This window comes from Osmia lignaria, chromosome 9, assembly GCF_051020975.1.
Source record: "Osmia lignaria lignaria isolate PbOS001 chromosome 9, iyOsmLign1, whole genome shotgun sequence".
Lineage (NCBI taxonomy): Eukaryota > Metazoa > Arthropoda > Insecta > Hymenoptera > Megachilidae > Osmia > Osmia lignaria.
In genome coordinates, this window is record NC_135040.1 from 11,377,882 (window position 1) to 11,402,151 (window position 24,270).

Here is a 24,270-nt window from a genome sequence, read left to right on the forward strand (position 1 = left end):
AGGAAACCAGAAACGCCCCCTTCGATCGAGCAAATAATCGAGAATCAACTGACAGGGGAGCGCGATCGCGATTAAACAAGTCGAACCGATCGCGATCGGATTTATGATGTCCCGCGCACCGTGCTAGACGTTCAATTAAGACCACCGCAATTTCCATCGCCATGCATTTCTCGCGATCTGTGATTTACGAATAGGACGTTACAAGGCGGAACGTGGTAGCAAGTTGAATTAACTACCGTGCACCACGGACGATCTTTTAAATCGATGCTTGTTTTAAATGCACCTTGTCGAGCCTTGATCGGTGCATTGATCAGAGAAACGAAACTGTGAAACAGGAGAGAAAAGGAGGGTAGTTTAATCAGGTGGATTGAAGAAGGAACCGTTTCGCTAAGGGAATTGCACGATGTAGATTTCCATTTGAATTGTTACTTTAATTAAGTAACACCTAAATCAATAAAATTCCAATCCTATTTCAAAAGCTGCATCGTCCCAGGTAGAAACACCCTCCGGCAATTAAGCGTCTTAGCAACACGATGGACGAAGTAATTAATCGTCCGCGGAGAATAAAACAATGCTGGCGAAAAAGGAACGAAAGAACAGCGCGGAGAGTCATGGTGCATGAAGGATTGTTCGACTCACGGCTAGGGCTCTTGTTAATAAATAAATTATCGGCGATCTATCGGGGTACGGCATGGTCATTTTGGCCGGCTAGAATCGAGCAGACGCCTCGATCGTTTCTCGGTGGCAGGTGCATCGTGTCGTAAGTTGACGAGGTCTCGACCGGCAGGAGGTACCAGCAGATTACAAGAGGAAGACGCGATCGGAGAACCGGCGCGGCAGCACTCCGCATTTAACCATCGTCCACCATCCCACCGCCACCTGGTGCGAGCCTCGTATCTCGCGCGGTACCGTGGGCCACATTAAAAGCTGCTAATGCGAGGTAGCATTTTTTAAATATGTCGCGTGTCTGTCGCGGTGCCGTCTAATACCCCGAGTCAATTAGTAGTTGCTGTCGGTGTGAAATACAATCGAGCAACAGGCCTCCTTACCGGTCGGTCTCATTTAGCGTTGATTATTTTTTTCATTTCGCGAATCTTAGTTTGTTAAGAACTGAGAAATTTATCTGTGACGATTGAAAAGTCAAAATATTACATTTTTAATTAAACGATTAAATCGCTTATGAAATATTATCAATGGCGCGCTCGACACCATGCTTCATTATTCTTGTTTTTCCTTCCATTTGCATTCGTATGGAGTCGAGCGAGTTGCAGCAATTTAACAGAGGAAACTGAAGTCAATCGCGATACTCGTAAGAATGTAAATAGATCCACTTTTATTGATGTTCATTGCAACTATTTATTTTTCCTACATATGTATGTAAGTAAGTAACTGCGAGTTTTCCTCGATCCTGTTATTTATTCCATACTGCCTTCGATATTATATTTTCTTGTTTACCATTTTCCTGTATTTAATATTACTGTCATCTCTTTATTGTCACTGCTAAAATATACTGTTTCATATATTTTTCACTCCGGACGTATGTACATGTTCAACGAGCCATACACTTCTTAAGAAGGTATCATTATTCTAAGCGTACGAAAGCCAGACCACTTATATCAGTTCATTTCGTAAGTCATGTTTTCATGTCTAATTTTAATTAAACAAAATTATCACCTTCGGCTGATTAATTAAAATAGCTCAAACACTAGACGTGTCGATGCAATTATTAAATTAGATGATTAAAATACAAAAGAATTAAAATCGTAAAGTTAACGATCATGAACATTATTCCTCGATAGGTTATTTCCTTCGCTGCCATAAATATCTATCGATCGATCATCGATTTTACGCGTTGTACACCGATACAAACTCATCAGTATTGTTCTTGCATTGCTTTTGAACGTAGGTGGCCCCGCCTAATGGACAACGAAGCGATGCGTTTCAGGGGCGGAGTAGGCGAAGGTGCAACCAGAGGTTTTCAATTTGGAGCACCTGCCGTCAAATTGTTCCTCAACATGATTGGGGCCGACCCAGAAGGGCGGAAGGTACGGGGAATATCGATGAGACATAAACTGCCTGCACCTTACACCCTTTCATCGTATATTTGACGCTCTCCCTATGAAACATATCTCACGAATCCATTCAAATCCTCCCAGTAAGGTTTTCTTATAAATTCGAGAAAACGCAAACGATTTAGCGAAATCCAGCTAGGGATCTGATTGATAGAATTTCTAATCGCGCAGAAATATTTATCGTGGCGCGTGCTCGTTCGAAGGGAGCGTGATTTACGCGCGATAGATTATGTATCGCGTTGTCAGTACGTTCCAGCAGCCACCGTTAGAAATTAGTACAAACGAACGTTGGAAATACAAGGTTGCCGCGTTCGTCGTTTACTTTCATTCGCACGGCGAGGTATCAGCGCCGAATATACACGAGCTGGATATTTAATTAACAGCGATAAACCGTCGAGTTATGAAACCAGCTGCTCGCTGTAGATTGGCCAAGTTCAAATTAAGAGACCGTAAGGGAGGATCCTTGGCGTAATATAAATTTTCGAGGGGAAAAAAAAGGCCAAGAGACGATCTTATTCCACTTTGAATCGCTCTGCCACGTTCCACCGAAATTAATGAGAAACTCGCGAGTACTTTCACCGACGTCACTTTCTTCCTCGCGATGAATCGATCCTTACCCGCTCGTGAACCTTCTCTTATGAATCTGTTAACACCGACGGTCGTTGCAAACTCACCGAGACAATCGTTTCAAGATGCAATTTTCACCTGCTATAAACCGGCCGAATCGACGATTACCACCGGTTCTTCTCGACGTTGTTTCCATCTCGAAAGCTGAAAAATGCGATAACCGGTGCTGCGCCTTGTAATTCCACGCGTGGCATCCCCGATTTTACGTCACAGATAGGAAACGAAGCCCCTCGTAAACGGACCGACTTAACGGAACAATGTGATTCTGCTTGGTTAAAACGTACGCGCCGGGATTCTTTCTTCGTCGGGCTGACTGAAAATCGCGCGTTTATTTCTGCGCGAGTCCGTTCGACGGAAACGGTAAGGGTAATTACGTTGACTCGTACGAACGCGTCGATGAATCCCGCGGAGCAATAAAACCGCGTGTGTTAATATTAGGCTTAACAACTGGCTATTTTATTAGCATAAGTATGCATAAGTTTTCATCGTTTTCGAGGCAATTATCCCCGTCACACTATATAAACGCAGTAATACTTCTAATGGAAATATTGATTTTTTCTAGCGATCAAGTAAGAGATAGATATGTTCTAAGAAAAATCATGCTACACTTCTCCCACGTTAATTAATTAATTGACTCGATTTTTAATTTTAATATGCTGCCATTCGTGAAGAAACGTATCGCTAATTCTCGCAGTAAATTATATTGAAAGTATAAAAGAGGACGTGTAAAATGCCATTTACAAATATTAGCTAATTTTGAAATATAAAAAGTCCAACACGATCTGATGACATCAAAATACCGTAAAATTAAACTTGTACTACATTGCTATAAAGCTTTGAGTTTGATAATTAATATTTTTTATAAGCAATCCCTATATTTAAGTGAAATCAGAATGAAATAAGGAAGGTAGATTACAACGCGATGATTGAAGTATCATAATGTTTCGTCTAAGCTCCATGAAAGTTGTCGTAGAATAAATTAACGACGTTTCGTTCGATATACGGTCCCCTTCTCGCTAAAGACACTCCCGATAATTTCATCTTAATCGCGGCTGGAAACGCGAATACCGCGAGGATCAAAAGTTAACTACTCTTTAACGCTTGCTTTCGATCGAGCATTTTATCTAAGTCTTTATCGTCGTTTAATGAAGCTTTCGTGTACGATTATCTATCTTTGCGTTTGCAGTGATGTACGAAGATTACTCGATAAATTTTACGACGCAGTTTAACGAAGTATAAATAACTGAAATAAATTGCAAACATTCCTATTTGAGCTCTTTAACAGAGTGGAAGGAAAGTTACCAGTCAAGCTTCTTTCTATTTACACAAAATCTTTAACGGTAGTCTCGATTTTTTAATACAATAGCGAAAATCCATTGTGTCTGACACAGATAACATTGTTAATAATTAATGAAAAATTACAAATTGAGCTTTAGTATTTCAAAAATTTATATATTGATATATTCGAGAAATTTGCGTAATATTTGCAACATTTCAGAAATTTCTCTAGCTGCATAATGAAGGTTAATTTACACTAAGATCTTCGTTTAATCAAGACTCGAGCATTCTGCACCTTTGAGACAAAAATTACCAGGTATGAGATATGAAAACTTTGAAGTATGTACTATTTCCATGAATATATTTCCTTGCTATCATCCCAGTATCTCAGTTATCTCAATTACAATTAGTTAGGTAATTTTATCTAATGGCGCGGAAACGAGCCGATTAACGAAAGCACGATGTCGATTAATGTTTTATACCAGAGGAAGGTCCGTTTGTCGGTCAGCATGAAAAGAGTCAGCAGGCGGAACGCGATGCACGATGTTGGCCGTAAATCGAGGAATCGCGGATGCATTCCTATCATTGTGTTTGCCCGGGATAAGACTAGAATTTCCATAAGTCACTCGGTTGCGATCGAGCTTCGTTCCTCGAATATTAACATCGTAGGATATTTACCTTCGATCCGACGACAGGCTTTATTTCACCGCGACCGTGACTACAAATTAGATTTCCCAGCTACGTAATAAATCATTAAAGAACGCGGGCAAGATGGTTCGGTAATCACGTCGAAACGAATCTGTCGGCTCGTAAAGTGGTCGCATCCGTCGTGAGATAGCATGTGTCGAACGAACGTTTGCGCAAGGTGTTTGTAAGGACAATAGAAGGGAAAAATCCGAGCTCTATGATGACGGTCTTATGGTGGCAGCTGGTAGTCGTCCACGTCCCGGGTGATATAACCGCGACGGGTCTAGACATTATAACCGGGAACCGGCCTTCCCCGAACGCTTTACGAGGGTGTACACGCGTGGGTCCCGTGTTTTCGTGTAGTTAGCACAATGAAACGACAAACTACGACTCGGTGACGCTGACCGCTTGACCAGCTAGCTACAGTCGTTTATCAAGTGAAAAGTGACCGTGTCCAAACACGGAAAGCCTGCGAGGGTGGTCGGAACGCGTTACCAGCAATCCCAACAAAAGCCATTGTACTCGCTAAGAAGTATTCGAACCAGGTGTACACCGGAGGATTAATTTCCCCGATTAAATCCAGAAATTGATCAGAACGAAATGGTACAGCCGGTAACGACAAAAGTAACGAGACTATTTTTAGAAAGATTTGTCTACGTTACTGTTCATGACTGGGGATATGTTAAGTCTCGAAGACAGGCTGTTCCAAAAATATATATAAATCATGAAAGAAAAGCGAATGTTGTCGCCTTCACGAGGAGAGAAGTCAGGCCTCCGGTGAAGACTCGAACGCTGTCATTCGTTTTCGGATGACAGCGGGCCGACTGCATAGTTCGATACGATCGGGTCAAGATCGGCTGGGAGCCAAGCAAAAGGCCGCTTGGCAGCCAAGAGCAAAACCGAAAGCGCAGCTGCAGTTGATCGGGGCCACCTCCTTCCCTCTTACGTTGGCGCGTGCCATCCCCCTGTCTCGTATCTACCGTTTTTTTTTTTCTTCACTTTCTTTCCCTACGAAGGGGCTCCAGGTAGGAGATTCTTATACGTTACCGGCTCGCTTGCGTAACGTACGTTCCGCGTACCTGCTAAGAACGCGCGAAAGGACCAAGGAAGAGGGGTGCATTGTGCGCGCCAACGAGAACGTGCCCTTTAAACGAATTATTCGATGCCGTTGCGTGGCAGCCGCGATTTCTGTATAGAAAACAGCTCTCGTACATGAAATTATTGATAAACTGATAGCGGAGATAAAAAGATTGAAAGATTGATATTCAAAACGTCGATGACCGGAAATTTCTGTACCAAAAACCAAACGATAGCCTATAAAATTCTATAATGAACCTTCAAATATTAGGGATGAAACGCGTCGTTTAGTTCGACTTTTATGACACCCATATATTTTCGTGTGGCTGTTGAAAAATCCAAAGGAAAATGCGATAGTATACACGATTGTATCTGCGAGAATGAAGGTAAGTAATTGTTAACAAGTCCAACGCGTCTTGGAGCGACGATTCGTCAACGGATATTCGAGGGACGCGTGCCAAAATCGGAAGTCTACCGGGTCGAGGCAGAACAGTGCCTAGGAGGGAAAAAAGAAGATGAGACGACAGAGGAGAGAAACAGCTGAGACGCTTTGAATCGTGCCGCGCGCGTGTGTATCCAAGGCATTCGCCAACGGTTCAGCTTCGAAACCAACGTATAAAAGAATCTTGTCCCGTGCCTTCTTTCCTTTCAAACGATCCTCGTATTATATCCCCTAAGCTTGGCCCCGAGACCCGAAATTTCAGTTAGACTACCCTCGTGGCTTCGCCCCACAAGATAAGCGTACTTTTGCAACGACGCGTCGAGGGGTGGCAACGGATACGCGCGTGTCACGTTGTCTCCAAGGGGAGAATCCAACGTTTAAATATGAAACGTTACTACAATCTAGAATTTTCTTCGGTTTGAAATTTTCCGATACTAGTCATCGATGACTACTAATTGACATTTCCCGCGGTAATTACCGCGAAACATCGAATTTTCAGCCTCTCGATCTTCCTCTCGTAAAGTAACTCCCACGTCCGACCTTTAACAGCGGCGTCGATTAGTATTCACGACGTGAGCGACGTTTTTTAACGATGCCTCCGGTTCGGGACAGGTTTCCGTAGTCATCGGGAATACGACTCGTGTCGTTTCGAATGTTCGTTCGGGGGACGGGGTTTCCTATTAATTGGAATGCAGTCATCCTAAATATCCACGGGCCTAGAAGGAGTGTACGGTCTTACATAAAGCAAAGCCGATGAAATTTATTGCGGCCAGTGAGCGCTAACGAGAAAGGAAGAGAAGCAGGAAGAAGAAGAGATACGAGTGGAGACGATAAAGGCTAACGGCGCTCGAAAATACGCTGCAACGATCGGATAAGATACCTCGCGCGTCCGCGGGTAACACGCCAAGCGATTCCGATTCAATTTTCACCAATTGCTGCGTGCAACGTTTTGTGTCACGAGTTCAAGCTGCGTCGCACGTGTGTTTTACAATGCCTCTGGAATATGGAAATCGCTCTGATAGCACAGAGTGATTCCTAGATGAGATAACGATCAAGTAGAACGAGTTTCTCGCCTCGATTTGCACGATCGTGGACAGCGTTTATTTTTAATCCTCGTTATACTAAACGTTCCCTGATACGTACATTCTCCTCCATAAGTCATAGAACACCTTACCGTTTCCGAATAAATCTGAATTATATTACAGATTTAGTGATTTATTTCGATAATTTCGTGTTTATGCGCGATAATAGCCTCAATTACGTGGCTAGATAGTGCGCAAATTACCTGGAATGTTGCAATAACACGGAAACTTAAGATTAATGGGATAATAACAAAGTTATTAGATGCCAACCTTATTGATGACATAATCAGTACCTTTTGTTAAAAAAAACAGAAATTCAGAGGGAAAGCTGTTCAGTATGTACATCGTGTAAAGGAATGTCGCCAGTGTTTGATAGTTCGTTAATTTAAATGTAAAACTGAAACTAATAAATGTTCCCTGACTTATGAACGGGAGTGTCTAGCTAACAGATCGTGTTACTTTGCGAAATCTTATGCAAACGTAATCAAAATGGTGTTCGACGTGGTGGAATGATGTTTCGTAGCTGGAAAGGTTCGCCTAAGTCGTGTGCCCAGTGTTCCGAGTGAACGTTCGCGGATCGCGTTGGACACCTTGAAAGACAGTCGATCCTAATTGCCGGTAAAACCGGGTATATCCTAGCAACCACGAAAAATAACACTCGAAAGATTGATGGACAGTCACGGTCGGTGCTTCGATCGGTGCTCCAGCGCGTCGGAAACTCGTGGTTGTCGAGATCCTCGTCGATCGCACGCAGCCACCGCCGCGTATTTTCACTTTGAATATCATTACCATACAGAATGAACCTGAGCTGCCCCCGAGGAACCTGCGTTCATCTACCGAACAAATAAACGACCTTTTTCGTCGTCTCCCGCTGCTTTTCCCCTCTCTTTCAACCGGTGTATCTCATCACCCAGCGTCGCGGATGGGTGGACCGCGCTCCTTTCGAAAATCGATCGACCAGGTACCGAAGCAGATGCTCCCTAACCCTTCGGGACGATGAAAGCTCGAGAGGAAACGTCTTGATCCTCGGTCGAATTCAAAGAGCAAGCGTGCAGGTCCTTTAGCATATTTATTAGAAAGCACCGACGCTACGCGACGCGGCGGCACGAGGATACGATGAATCGTCTCTAGGTGCATCGAGTGCAGGTGATCGTTACGATCTACCACCGATTTCCGGCTCATCAAATATTCCTCGTATACCCTTTCGTCAGCATGCGATACTTAAGATTGTCCTAGTTTCGATAGAACCTACACGCGAATCCGGATGCAGGCGATTGGTATGGAAAATCGGTACGATCGAACGGATGCTGTATTTTGAATCAATCCGGTCGCTCGTGTAAAGCTTATCGAATTCAAAGATTATTCGATACCGCGAACGAATAGTAAGGTAGATTCTTTAGATTTTTCCACGAGCCAACTGACTATCGTCGTGCTATCAGCATATTTATCCTATCTCCTACTGTTGCATCGTGCATCGATGCTATCGGCTCGAATTTTACGCGTTACTTCTATCCTCCGTTAATCTCGATTCAACGGAATCGCTTGCACGATCCATTTACGAACAATAAATAAATACATTATCTCGAGTGCGAGCAACGAATCCACGCTATTAATTGTGCATCCTTAACGAACCGCGAGAAAGAGATACGAAGTTGGCGAGCGAAAAAAATGTTGCCGCGGTACAATGTACTACTACGCTTCCTCGTGCGACGTTGTTCCTTTTGCCAGGTACGGAACACGGCACTCTCCGAGCGACCGAGCGAACGTCGCTCTTGCAAAATCCCATATCGTATATCGGGTCCGGCACCCTCGAAAAATTATCGACTGCACGCGGCGTTACGGCGTTGAAGCCGCGCCGCGATATCCCGTTTATAACCGTCCAATCAGATCGGGATATTATCTCGGCAATATACAGCAACGTGGCCGCCGATTGGAGCAAGCCCACGCAACTGCAATCGTCTCATATGCATATCTGCACGCTTAATAGTTAATGGTCCGCCTCGTTGTAACATTGTGGTAACACTTCCCCACCCTTTCGTACGCGCTTTTCCCCTCCCCGTTTAACTGGCAACAAACGCCGTTTCGCGACCTCCTCGTCCATTCCGTTTTGCTTCGCCTCGTACGGCGTCGCCGGCCACCACTTTCGACAACGATCGAAATCGATATAATCGAGCGTTCGCTATCAACGGACCACCGTGACTTCGCCATTAGCTTCATTACGCCTTTCATTCCAACCGAGTACTCGCCACACCGACGATAACGCGACTCGAGCATCTCAAAACGATCCACCGAAACCTGTAATTATTGCTCTGACCACTCTTCGATGTAGCACCGTTAACGACCAATCGATTCGGGGGCGAATACGATCGACCGAGCACAGCGATACTTCAATTAATAGCCCGTTCGTGGAAACAGCGGAATCGATAACGAGCGTAATCGATAAGCGCGTCGAATTTCGTGTTTCTTACGCGGATGGAAAAATGATATCGATTCCAGCTTGCAAATTATGATGCCGTCGTTGATATATCGCTAGCTGTGCATCGAAAGATGAAGGAAAAATAGACACAGTCGCGATTCGTAGTTTGCTAAGCATCGAAATACCCTCGGCTATGTTTAGCCGCGAAAACAACCACCGACATACCGCTCGGCAGATCGATCAAGGGTTAATCTGCCGTAAAGCCCCCCGGTCAGTCGGTCCGGGAATATCAGGAATGTCGTTCGATGGAAAAAAGAGAAAAGAGACGGTTCGAACGATGAATGGTATCCGGATGGAATGAAATTCATTCACCCCCCGGAGATGGTGGGTCGTTTCGGAAACTTTCGATGAAAGCCGAGGAAAGATCCCGCGGTGGAAAGCGTTCGGTCGCGAAGTCGAGCAGAGAACAATTAACGAGCCAAAGAGCCGACGACACTATCCTGATCTCTCGCGTGGCGTTTCGTGGCCTAATATTAGCCCGATTCCCGACTAAGTAAAATATCTGCGAACACAATCGTTCGTCTCGCTGGCATCGCTCAACGTCCAACGTTACAAGGCCCGATGGCTAGAACGCCTTCGTCCCTTGTCACCGATGAAAGAGGTAAGCGCGTTAAACGGGGACGGTTGCATAAGGCTGAACCCTAAGTACATCGCAGGGAACAAGGGGGGATATCTTCTTGGAAACGGCTTAGGTAAGGAAGAAAGCGAAAACGCTTCGCCTATCCAACTAGATTCTACCAGACACTCTAGGAAATAAAACAGCATTCTACCCGTTTAACGCATCGTATCGGTATTTTCATGAAGTTGCTTTTATAACACAACGATAGTTTTACTTTATTTCGTACCACCGTCGAACAGCCTGAATGGTAATTCTCGTCCCCCCATAGAATGCGTTAAAGGACCGGGTAGAACGGTGAATGAAATTTTCGGAATGAACAGACGGTAGAAGCTGTTTGTAGGAACGCGAACCTGCCTAGGATTTATTAGGAATTGCATTAGAGCACTCGGTGTGGCCGGTACTGGTGCGAGTATATAATTCCCAGGGGATATTCTCATTATTCTCAAGGCAATTATAATCCCCGATGCAGCGAGGCGTCGAGGCTATATTAATTCGCGGCCGACGCCGTCTGAGAATGTCTTACGTATTAACCAGCAGTGGGGCCGCTGGACTGCTCGTAGTCACAAATTTTCGCCCAATGAAAACCTGCATTCTTCTGTAATGTTCCAGTCTGGCCAATTCTGACCGTGGTCGAGCTAGAGTAACACCGTAACACGCGTGCGCGTGCGGAATGATTTAAAGATACTTTCGTCTCCTCCACTTTTACCCTTCTATTTCGACGGGTGTCTTTTTGCCAGGGGCCCCCTTTGCTTCTCCGCCTAACGTTGTTCGGTCGTTAGCATCGTCGTCTGTTCCGACTAATTCCGCCAATGGATTATAACGAGCTCCGTGTAATAAGTCCGCGAGCGTACCGGTTAATCCGCGAAGCAAGAGGAGAGTGAAAATTTCCCGGTTACAGAATATCGATTCGACACCGATCCACTCGGACAGAGAATTTTAACGATTTAGGAAGTTATTCGGGATTGTTTAGTATACCGAACGGACAGCCAGATTTTCTACGGATCGACGTTGAATCGAGACGAGATCCTTTGCAAGGATTATAAGCATCGCGAATGATATCTTCATGAATAAAAATGGGAACGCGTTTATTCGCGTACAGGTAATAAAGCGGGTCATCGCGATAGAGTACTGTAATAACGCTAGAAACCGTTGGGTTGCAGAAATATTTATGTGAAACGTTAATCGTTAATCCTTTTACGGAACGACAGAGAAGTCCTGGAAACAGTCTTCGATCGACGGGCCAGAGATCTCGAAAGCTGCTACAAATTAAATACTCGCAATGAACTGAACTACACGCAATCAACTAACTGCATCGTTCGTGTAAGACTGTTTGATGATACCCGTCGATCCGAGGATATCGAACTCGATACAAACGATCATAGATCCCCGTTGACGTGCAATTTTACGGCTATTATGATGCAGGAATGTAATCTACGGATCTCGGTTAAGAATTATAATCTGTGAGCTCGGCGAGGATGACGCGAGCAAGCGATCAAGTGTCCAGAATCTGAACGTGTTTTCTGTCAGGCTAAAAGGAACAGGTCCATTCGACCTGGATAACGCGAACAGGATCTGGAACGCATCACCAGTGTCGCCAGAACATTATCGTTCGTCCTTCCAAGTCCTGCTCGTGACTGCTGCCTACGCAAGCGCGTTCCCCTCGTTCGCCATTGGACGAGCAGCCACTTTAATCGTGGAAGAACCTTGCTCAACGTTATCCCTCTTTTTTTTTCTCTCTCTCTCTCCTCTGACAAATGAGCAGTACGCCCCCTTCTCGTTAAACATCATTTTCATGCGGGACGAAAAATGCCCGCGCCAAACCTGGCCAACGCTCGCTAAGCCGTCGTTGTTTAAAGATAATTAATAATTTCAGTCGACTGCTACGAGACGTCAAAGTTTTCGTTTCCAACAAAAAGACGTAGAGAGTATATTGAACGTCCAGGACGACTTGTTTGCCGAACGACCGGCTGGATAATAAAGATTTAATGAGAAATGATGTTCGGGGTTCTCGTTACGCTTACATCTCGATTATACACTCCCGTGTTTCGGTGCTAATTATACCTACATCGGAACATGGATAAACCGAAAATGTATATTTTATATATTGAGCTTTCAATTTTAAATAATCATCGATTCGAGCGTCATAAGACAATAAAAATCTCCACGCGATCATAATTAATAAATTTACCTACTATCAGTAACAGGTGAATTATTTTTTCTGCGACGTGTGTCGGTGATTTTAACGTAACCTCTCGCTCTTCCGCGTTCCCCTTTTTCTCTCGCCACGCGTTGACGGATCGTCCTGTCTCTATTTCTTCCCGGTAGAAGCGAGCTCGATTATTTTCCTCATTAACGCCCATCCATATCGGTATTCCTCGGTTCCCGTTCGACCACACCCTTGGCAAGCGAGCGATATGTTGTACGCGGATCGTCGGCCGGCAGTCGTGTTCACGCGTGTCGTCGTCGCGGCTCGAGGAACGCCGGAGAAAGCTTATCGGTAATGAGCAATAAATTCACTCGATACGACGTACGGTTATTTGCACTTAAATACTTTTAATTACTGTCACTGCTTCGCGTTCACCAGGGCTCTAACTTTAAATAGAGAGACGTTTTAGTCGTGGTCGCGCGACTCGCTCGTGCCACGGAACCGCGGAAATTTCTATCGAAGTCGATGAATCTGCCGGATAACGGCAGATTAATGGATACTCGGGGTCATTTTGCCTCACAGCGAGTTATTTCGTTATTCGCGCTTCTATGTTTCTCGATCTGCCCCGATTTGCTTTATCCTTTACGTTCGAACGACAGGATTTCAATTTAATTTTAGCCCGTTTCATTTTCATATCATGAAAATTTTATCCTACTTTCTCCTATAAGTTTCTAGATGAAAAGTGATTCAACGGTTAACCATTGTTACGAATTCTTGCGCTCAAATATTAGTTTTCGCTGCCTAAACGATCCAAGTCGACAATGTCGTTCGGTGCACGACCGATTCGATTGCTCGCGTGTTTTAGCGTGAACTTCCGTCCAGTCGAGTCTTTCGAGCCACTCTGTCAGCCGCTTTACGCATATAATTTTCTCGTTACTCCAATCGTGATTCTCGCCACGGTTCTCCTCGCTTCCCGCCCATTCGCTTGCCACGCGCCATTAGTCATTTCGCGGCTCCCCTCTCTCGAAGCGGAGAACATTGGTACGCGTGAATTGGAATCATCGTCGAAGACCTTGCCCTTCGTCGTTGCATCTTCCGGAAATTGCGTAATTCCTCTTTCACGATCGAGCGTGGCGTTGAAAGAGACGAGGACTTGCTCTCGCACAGTGGCCGACCGCCTTCGTCGTCGATTGCTCTGAATTTTCGATACGCTTTCCCTCCTCCGGCGAATTAATATCCGTGATGTTTCAAGGATCGCGCGCGCCATTCATAAAGTGAACGTTATTAGCGCAGATCGCAGTCGGATATACCGGCTGGCTGGTCGTGTGGTTAAAATAAAGATGATGAATGCATGGCCGTCCGTCGCCGCCGCGCTGGATGTAGATTAATATCGACCCTCGCTCGCTCGCTTGCATCCGCGACTCTTCGCTTCCACGTAATACCTGGCTGCGATCCACGTCGTACCTTGTCCGCGAGTACACCGACGCGTTATCCTGTAAACCTATCGGCGATCTTTGCTTCTGCTGGATTGCTTCCTCCTTGAGGAGAGCGAGATATCTCTGACAAAAGTCGTACATCCTAGGGTTTCGCATCGGTACTACCATTCACGCTCCATTTCAGTTTAGATCGTACGCGTTGAATCGAATCTCCGTTCACGGACACTAATGCGAAGTTTACAATAGTCGCAACCGATTCAAGCTATTGTCGGTCGAAGCTGGTGTTAATGAATTCCTCTCGGTGATTTCAATGGTAACCCCCAGAAGCAAGAACGAAACGATAGTTCGCGTCCAAGGGTAGGGAAGGAACGGGTGAAAGAGAGAGGAGACAAAGCGAAAGAAAAAGAAAGGCAGAGGGCGCCCACAGTGGCGGTTGAATGCGCACTCGGCTAAATTAGTCCGCAGAAAATCGCGCGATCTATTCTACCCCGCGAGGCTTTCTTTCCTCGCAGCAGCGTGTCCCGAAATAATTGGCAAAAGAAAGCCCTGGACTGCCTACCATTCCCGACGGACAATGTGAATTATTCGAGTTGGCGGCGTAGGGAGCAACGCGTATGTTACGTCGTCGCCGTCGTCTTCCTTCGCCCGTTGCGCTGGTAGGGCGACGTATCGCAGAGCAAAACGAACGGACGCTATTGAGCAGACGAGGAAAATCGTTCTCCATTCAGCCGAGAATGCATTAGAGACGTGGAAGAGGCGAGCTGCAGCAGGAAGCTGCCGGTGCGAACTCATAGAATAGCCGTGCACGGCGAACAAATCGAAAATAGCACGGTTCCCTCGCGATCGGACTAAATAGACGTACTTACTCTGATCGTACACGATGCACCGTGCGAGCTAAGAAGACGATTTACGACCACTGTTGACCCTTCAAAAACCTGGCGCCACTTACACGCGGATTCTTTTCCTTGACAATTTTCGGGCCGAATGCGTGCTTCTTTTAACGCTTCAGCAGCGTACCCTGGGTCAACCGTGATCCAAACAAGGATAATTATCAAAAAATATGGATCGTATGTTGCGGATGGCTGATACAGCCTTATCAAAAGCTTCGACCTCGAGATGGAAAGAACACTTAAACGATATACCCTAGATCGTCGGTTAAAGTTTTTCAATGTAACTGAGTTCTGTACTCAGGTAGTCGCTGATTGATTATTTATAATTATAAACAAAATAGTTTCGTATATTGGAACAATAATTTCTAAAGGAACAGTGCAAAATTCAGCAAATGAAATTATATTAAAATCGAGAGTTAACACTAGAACTACTGACGTTTGATGCACACTTATTTTTAAGTTGAAAATAATGTATATTATTAAATAGATCAAAAATGAAACGGAATTTAATATATACATTCATTCTTTAACTCGATAACAGCAAACATACATTTCAACAAAAATACCTCTATAAAATTTATAATTTAAAATAAGAAACTAGAAACTAGTCATTTTAATCCCTCTGGTTAAATCAGTCAGAAATTTGAAATATTATAACACACAGATACGACTTCCGGTCAACGGTAAACTTCAGGGGAGTGAAAAATTAGACATACATATAATAGCTCTTCGACCACGCAGGAAGCCCCCCGCCCAACCTACTCCCCCGCACTGTTCCATGGTTAACTGTACGATGCCTCTCATCAAGGAATAAAAAAAAGTACAATAATGAAGAGAACCAGTCAAGTCCGAAAAGAAAGCCGCTCGCTTTTGTTCGGGAAGAGGTCAGATCCGCCGCTGACTTCGCGTGCCTGCGGTAAGGTAGAAAAAGACAACAAAGAAACAGAGAGAAACAGAGGAACGAAACGAAAGCGCGGAGGGGGGGATACAGAAACGATAATGCATGCACGGACGCGCGAAATCCTGAGGATTCTCTTTTTGCCAACGGTGATGAGTCGTCGTGTACCTTAAATTCTCCCTGCGCCTCCGTTTGGCTATCCATGCTGGATAACTCACTTTATCCCAGCCCGCTGTATAAATTACGAGCAAATAATAGTGCGCGGTGCGGTCGCGTGCCGCGCTTAAGTCACGCTTCGTGTGCAGTATGTTACCGCTTTAACGATGCGACCTGTGCCCCGTGGCAAGGAAGAATATCGCGAATAAAGCAAGGAATCTCGAGAATTTGATGTAGGTTATAAAACCAACCTCAGAAATCGTATCTTAATAAGAAAATTGTCTTGACTTACCGGCACGATGCTCCGTTCGAGGGATGACAAAATGGCGTCCGGTTGGCGTCCATCAAATCCGGCTTCAAATCCTCAAAACACGACACCTGGAGAGTCTTTCAACTATCACAACACTGCACACTGTTTCTCAGGTACTATTCATCCCGATTGACACCGAAATTTGCATAACGATTGGATAAATTTGATAAATTTGATGATAGACACGCACTCGATCGAATCACGTGCTCGCGACGAATATAGTAAACGATGACTGACAAGGAGATGCGTTGTACCCCCCTAGATCGGTCACGTGACCGCGAAGATTACCGAAGTACAATCGTGCTACCCAAACACCGGGTTCGTGTCAACAAGTGTCTACAGCGCGAAAGCGCGTGTTTCGAATCAAAACAAACGGCACGGTGTTTATTCCCCGACTCTTAATCCGATTTCTCTTTCTAATCTGGGATTAACGAAATCTTTTCTTAGAACAAGGATAAGCATTCGAAATAAAGATTTCTTTAAGCGTTACTTTTCCTTTTAGAAACGAAAAGAAATATTGCAAAATTGAAATTATTATCGTTCAAACCCGGAAAGCAGAGATTGCTATCGCAACTCCAAATACGTGGCAGTCATTTGGATGGTCCGCCTCGAATGACTCATCCTGGCTAATAATATAATACTGAAATTTAATCGATTACGTCACTGTTACGTAATAATGATTATTTCATAGTAACATTAAATTTTTTAATGTTAAAAACAATATTTTATATATGTATATATATATTCTTTCACGTTGCTTTCTATTTTGAGATTCGAAATGTTTATTACACACAGGTGTCCATAAAACACTAGATCGTATCACTGGTGTCCGGTAAATGAGCGTTACATAATTTACGCTCGCTTATTTATCGCTTCATCGCCGATGGAAGTTGCGCGTTTCCGCGAACCGAAGCGAACCGAACGCGAGGCGATCGTTTTACCGGAAATCAGAAGGAACAATGCGACGCGGTCGGTGGGTCTCTTTTGCGAGGGAAGACGGTGGTCAGATCGAAATAGATCGCCGACCCACAATCCATGCAGTCACACCGCTCAGTTAATCACCCCGTCTTCGACGCAATTATCCCAAGTAGGCGCGAGATCGGTGAGCGCGATCCACACCGACCCATGCCTACTGTTCTCCACTGATTCTATAACTGCATCTTCGCTCGGTGCAATCGTGCCACCATCGAGTGCATCGTTGGAAGATTCGTTAGAAATACTCTGATCGGACATCGATACCCGCTGTGCGTACACATCCCGAGACTCATGCTGCGTCAATTATGAATGATTTTTAAAATAGTTCCCCGCGTTACGCTCGCGGATCACGATAAGCTCGCAAACTTTATATAAACGTTCATCATTTACGTAACAAATGCTTGCTCCGCTCGCCGTGTGTCAGATTATCAGCGAAACCACCGATTACAGTTAAGTATGTGTCGAGTGGCGCCTGTTTTATTACCTTGGCACTGATTGCCCGAACGAGTGCCAGGGGTAATTATTCTTTCGCGAATCTACCTACTCGCTGCGATATCGTTCTACCTATCGATGCTTTCTCTGTTTTTCTTCGATCACCAAGAATTTCAGTTTCGTCCCGGAGAGAGTTGCGCACGCGATATGGTAAGTATCGTTGCATAAATTAGCCGGAGACAGAGGCGGCTTTGGAATAGCGGCACCTGTATTTTATCGAACGATCGAGATCATAGGAGAGTAGTGAAATGAAATCGCGATCGAGTGAAAGTGTGGCATTGTTTAGATTTAAGCGAATCGCTTCCGGCTGTCATACGCGATATCCATATTTATTATAATTGAAAAAGAAAGACATCCCTTACCGTCCGTTTAAGAATTCCGTTTCAGGGAATTGAAAAGCAAAGTTGCGGGAAAATTTGAAAATAAAATGAGTGGTTAAGTATAGTAGAAATTATCGCTAAACCGAGAAGGGAGTAAGTGTACATTGTACATCAATTTGCGTGACTTTATCGCTAACATTTGTCTTCGTGTTACTATTGTGGGACCAAACTACTGCTTGCCCGGAGCGAACGAATGGAAAGTAACGGATGAAAATACGTTGTACTCGGACAGGGGTGGCGGGTAAATTAAATTCGCGAGAGATCGATGTGCCTTTGATATTTCGCGCTTGACAGCACACTTTGGAAATCTCAAAAATAGCGAAACTGCCTTTTGTTCGGTGCGTTATTAAACAAAGCTTTCAATTTCGACGCTGGACGACGCTGGCCGTCGAGTATAATCTCCGGCCGCGACGTACGTACCCTCGGCCATTGATCGCGTGGGATTTATCAAGTTGACAGGGAGCCACGGCGAATAAATACCGTAATTACGTTCGCAACGACGCGACGCTTCCGTCGATTCAATTTTCATTCCCGTGCCGAACTCTAAATCATAATGATTTCAATGCCAGACTCAAAGTCTGCCTTGCAACCGGCTACGCGACGCGCAAAACGTGCACCACGAGCTCGGCTGGTGTAAATTGTGTTTTCTTAAGCGTGCTAGCGTCGCCCACAAAGGGAGCCACGCTAAAACGTGCATTAATCAAATCCGTTGCGAGCCAACCACCGATGGGGACACAAAGGACTAATTAAGATTTCTGACCGTCGGGACAACTCAAAACTGAGAACGGCGACCTTGCGCTCGTTATTTAGTGCTGATTTACGATTATTTTCAATGGGTTGATCTATTGTTTTCGCTTCCCTCCCGTGTAATCTTCTGACAAGAGCTTTGTTCGCGCAGAGGTCTTTACAACTGTGTCACATTTTGCATCGCGTTGATAAATTCATCGTACCGATCCCTTCGACATCATCCTTTTTACATACCTCTTTCCAAAGGAACAGGAATAGTTTCTTTTTTTTTCATCTCAGAATGTTACATTGCGATCGTTTCGAAACATCGCATACTTAGAAGCCGCTAGTATCGTACGCCCAATGCGACGCAGTCCGAGCGTGCATAATGCGTTAGTGCTAAATTTACGTTCTGGCGACGCGCATCTAGACGTACGTGGGAGGAGTCCGCATCACCCTTTCTCCATCTCACTCGCTCTTTCTCATCAGCCGTTCGAAAGATCCCTCCGCGTCTACTCGTCTCTTTCCCTCTGCTCCTCGTTTCTCTCGTTACTCCTCTCTCGCGATCTTGTCCTCTCGCCCCGCTCGCGCAAGCTGCCGACGGTGTTACCAGTTGACTGGCGATTTGTTACTCGCAACCATACGCGATGAATAATTGGCGACGTCACGCCGCCTAGGTGTAAGACCGCGTTTCCACGTTCGCGATGGAACGGAATCGTTTCCTGCACCAGCACGGGGGCGTCCCTCGTCCGGCGATACTTCTGCCTCGTTTTTCCTCGACCACGTCACGGTTAGTAAAGCATCGTATCGTCCAAGATTCCATCCTGGAATCTCATCGATCCGCTCTTTTCAACGAGCACGTAATAGTCGTTTCTGCGTTGCATCGTACTCCGAATGACATCGGTCATAGCCGTGGAAAGATCCTCTCTACCGGTTCCTAAACGATTACTAATCTCATTAGAGTTGACTGCGCGGCAGATAAGTAGACGCGTTTCATAGCCGTCTCATTTATTACCGATTAGCCGACCGCGTGATATCTAACGGGCAGCTCGCCCAACGCGAACGGTACTTTTTTCCTTCTCGGATATACTTGTCACCTGTTACCGTTCCAGCTGATCGCCGGTTGAAAAGTACCCTTAATCACCGCCGCGGCTATCAACGATCTGCAGCCTCGTTGCTGCCGATGAAAAATCGGCAAACCAGGAGCGGCGGGTTTGCCAATCGATTTTTTAATTCTCCAACGTGGATACATGTCGCGGATCAACGAAGCTCTTCTGGCGGCGGTGGCGAGTTACTAGAACGGCGATAAGCCAGTCGCTTGTAAGCCGCGTATCGAGCACCGTGACTAATGCGACAGAGAGAATTATACCTCGGTACACGGCACGGACTAGTATCGGCTACGATTAACGCGAGTGACACTTTCCTCTCGAATAGAGCCGTCTCTTTGGAGGCGAGCGACACGAAGAAGGGCTTGCCGTGCCGTTGGCTAAGTGTCCGCGTCTAAGTCATTAGCCGGCCAAACGACGTTACGGTTGCTGGAGCAACAGTATGGTACCTCTTGCTCTCTCCCACGAACGCCAGCAACATGTCATAATCAGCTGGCTGTGAAAGCGGACAGAGAAATGCGTAGCCCATTAGCCGAACAACGACGGCCACTGTTCCGCGACGGAGGCGGCCATTTCTCCTGATATCGCGAAGGCCCTGTTCGCCGATGAGTGCGGCATCGGTACGCTGACAGAAACGCGATTGGCGAACGGGTAAGCCACGATGGAGGTGGCGACGCTTCCATTATACGCTTCCACGAAACTCATTCAGCCGTTTTCGCGCGTTTTCAATGAGATGGCTGCGGCTCGCGCGGCTGATTCATGGAAATGGCTAACGAAAAGCCCGGTATAAATAGATCGGGGAGACAGTCGTTTAGGTGGCGCGTTACCCGCCGTGGAAATAGTAAATGGACAAATTCCCTGTTGTTTAATTAGCATTATGTATCTCCGCCGGCGCAGCGGACAGCTGTTTCAATTATGACATTTTAAACTGGACATTAAGGAGATTGACTCGAGACCTCTCGTCTGCTTTTCATACCACCATGTCTCCGAAGCGTTTCAGGATACATTTTGACCAAAGTAAATGGACGTATTTCTAAAAGTTGGATTTATCGCCGTCGCCGTTTCGTCGATTTAATTTTGTTATGGATCCCGCGATATTTTCTCGCGTACCAAATGACCAACTATTCCGGTTAACCGGTTTAAGAAATCGTTTACCATCGTCGTCCGAAAAACGTCGGGGACGTTGAACGACTGCCAGAGCGCGGTTACGTCTCGTAGGAAATATCTTGTTCTCGAGGGACACGTTTTGCCAGCTGTTCCTTCGCGTACTCCCACGCGGTATCAGGCACCGTTCTCATCGCGATCAGTTATCCGCCGCGATGGAGTACGCGCGTCCGTCTCGCTGGCGAGGGAGAAAATCGCGGAGAAACAGACGAGCGACAGGTGGCGTTTTCTGCCGCTGGACGGACACAGGAAGTTTTCCCTCGTCGCTCTGCCAGCCGACGATGGAAGTGGGATTTTCGCATGTGCTACCGCTTCGCTGGCCCGTACCGTCGACTTCCCGTGCGTTCGACGTACGTCGCCGATCGCTGACAGGTTTGCGGTTCTCCTTATAATAGCGATGCCACGACCAAACCACCGTCGCCGCCAATGTGTCCCCAACACACGGACACGGAACGAACGTGTAACCCGCCTCGGCTCTGTCTATTTATACGGAGGCGCGCAACTCCCGTCACGCTCATATGCGAACGCTATTATGCCGGCTGCGTGCACGCGCTCGTACACGTAACGAACAAACGCTATTTTCTTGTACCCGTGTGCTCTACAACCACCACTGTATCGGTAAAGAACCGAACGATTCTCGTTCGTTCGGCAGGTGCTACCGGGTTCCGTCGCGCCGCCCGCAGGTGAGTCCGGAGATGAGACCGCAGAATGATCTCGTATTCGGCTCGACGCGGCGAGGAATTTATTACCGGACAAAAAGAAATTTCGCGGAAGTCGACGAAACGGGAGCTCGATTTTGATGTAGTGCACGTAATTGCCGATCCATCGTGTACGAATAGCGCCACACGGAGAGGGAAGGAGATAAGGAAATCGGCCACAGTTGGACGGCCTGTCAAAAGTGTCGATGATACCGCTAATTTGAAAATATGTACCAGATAATGTATGGAGACTTGTTAAGAAATCGTAAATCAGTCCCCCCTCGGGCTCGAAATACGCGCCTCTGCTCAGCCGAATATCGGTCCCGTTCTCTTCCGTTCTCCTCGAAATACATCGTCTATTATGTGGAATATTAATTAGTGACGGTCGACAGCTACAGCGCGAAGAATGATCAGAAAAGTGCGATAACAAGGGCTTTGAACGAAAATTTCTGATTAACGCGATCGATCCATCCTATTATCCTTCCATGAATAATTCTGGCAAATAAGAACAATATCTTCGACCGTCGACTGTGGTAGTTGCACATCAGTCTAATGGACAAATACGACAATGTTGCACGCCCCTTTGCAGCAAGACTCCTTCGATTTGCTGCTCCTCTATATTTATACAATTATTATATTACCTCGAATTGAATGTAATTAGATAGCAGTGTTAACTTGACGCTTGCCGTGACTCGTTTCCCTCGCATTTTCCTTTTTTCCGGGGAATCGTGTTGCACAAGATTGCATGACACACGCGCGATCGGACGGCTCGTGATCACGCGTACACGTTGCAAATCACAAGTGATACCTTGCGGACGATATTAGCGATATAGTCGTTAATTGTTGTCACGTTGCCAGCCGGACGTCAACGTCATTCGTCGCTGTTTCTCCGACGACCGGAGAGAATGTTGCGACATAAAAACGACAGAAACAGATTTATCGTCACAATTCAACGGAGTTTGCACAGCTGTTGACATATTTAAATAGCAAATGCAACAGTAGACAGATTTAACATCACTGCCTGTCATTTGCATTGTCACGAGATAATCGAATGTACCATCCGATCAAACTTTCGTGGAATAAGAAGAATTTCTCTGGTGCAAGAAGAGGAACGTCCGAAAATTCAGCAGACAATGAGTCATGAAGCATAGTTTCCGCTACCAAATCCGGACAATGCCTCCCTCCTGGCCCATTAATGCAATCGTACGGTTGAATCATCCTGAGAAACGAAGACTCGTCCTCCACCTACACCTCCCACGTCCGAGTCGATAAAGAAACCCGAGTCTCGCTAATTGTTACGATGATGGATCGCTCGAGGCGGACAAGGGATCTTTGTTCCCCCTCGCTTCTCGATGAATTATGTTTCGCGGATGTTCGCGATAGGAATGCAAACCGTCCAATTGACACGGGACTCTCGCCGCGAGTAAGAAAACGAGTAAACCCGTTCCTCATCAGATATCAGGATAATCGTCGCTGGTTTTTCCGCTTCGTTAACGATCCACATGGCGACAATGAAGACGTTTATATTGTATATACAACCTCACACCTTAAAACCCATCGCGAAACAAGTTTCTAAGTTGAACCGTATGTACAAATCCGGTGTCGCCGGCAAAGAAATCTGGTCGATGATCGCGCGACGATCTCGGTAAGGGAAGAGAGGAGCGGCCGCGAGAGATTCCTTGGCGGGCGTCCGCACGCGTGGTACACGCTCGCATCTTAGGCTATTAATTCGTCGAAGGACAATGGAGATATCATTCCGCGGCAGGGGATCTCGCGGGGCGTAATAATAATTTATTAACGTCCCACGTAATGCGACGCGTTATCTCGAGTCCGCCCACGCGTTCGGCTACCTCTGCCACTAGCACCCCAAGCCCGTTCTCCTCCCCTCGCTGCTCGTCTACCCGATCCTCGACACACTCCGGACGGCAGCCGATCGTGTCAGCCGCAATTGTCATTTATCGTCCGGAGGATTTACGGTTCCGTTTACACCGGCGCCGATACCAGACCGTCCCGAAGTTTCGTGCGATTCATCAGCGCGCGATCGCTCGTATATCCTCGCTCAGGACAGCGTAGCACCGCTGCTGCTTGCTTACCACGTACCACCTTTTACCGGGCCGCGTATCTCCGGTTGCGTCGCGCGAGTACCGCGCGCGTCCGCTCCGAAGGAAGCCGCCCTTCGAACACCCTAACATCGTCTGCGATTTTCTGTCATTTTTTATTTGCGCCGAATACTTGCCTGCTACTCGCTCGCGTGCTCGAAGCAGCAAGATTTCGAAATGGGACGTGTTTATTCCTGATTCGACGAAACTCTTTTCATTCGTTTCTATAGAAGGATGAGTCGTTAGCGAAGGAGGAATTATTACGAAGGACAAGTTCGCGTGAAAAGATCCTTTGTGCGGTGGCATTTCGCGACGGGCAACCATCAGACGCGAGCAACAGGTTGACGGTTACGCGTGACACATTAATTAAGGTTCGCCGATTTACATCGGCAATCAGCCAATCGTGGCTTGTAATCGAGATGTAATTACCACCG

At 46.1% G+C, this 24,270-nt stretch overlaps 1 long non-coding RNA gene across 2 annotated transcripts in view; it reads right to left on the minus strand.

Moving 5' to 3' along the window:
- Positions 1-24,270, minus strand: part of LOC117611879 (uncharacterized) — a 123,656-nt gene that overhangs the window by 93,006 nt on the left and 6,380 nt on the right. The window contains exon 1 of one of the 2 annotated variants that reach the window (XR_004583257.2): positions 16,179-16,849. The exons of the other annotated variant lie outside the window; for it this stretch is intronic. This is a non-coding gene — a long non-coding RNA (uncharacterized LOC117611879). Of the gene's footprint in view, positions 1-16,178; positions 16,850-24,270 lie in introns of those variants that run through there. 2 annotated transcript variants of the gene reach the window in all.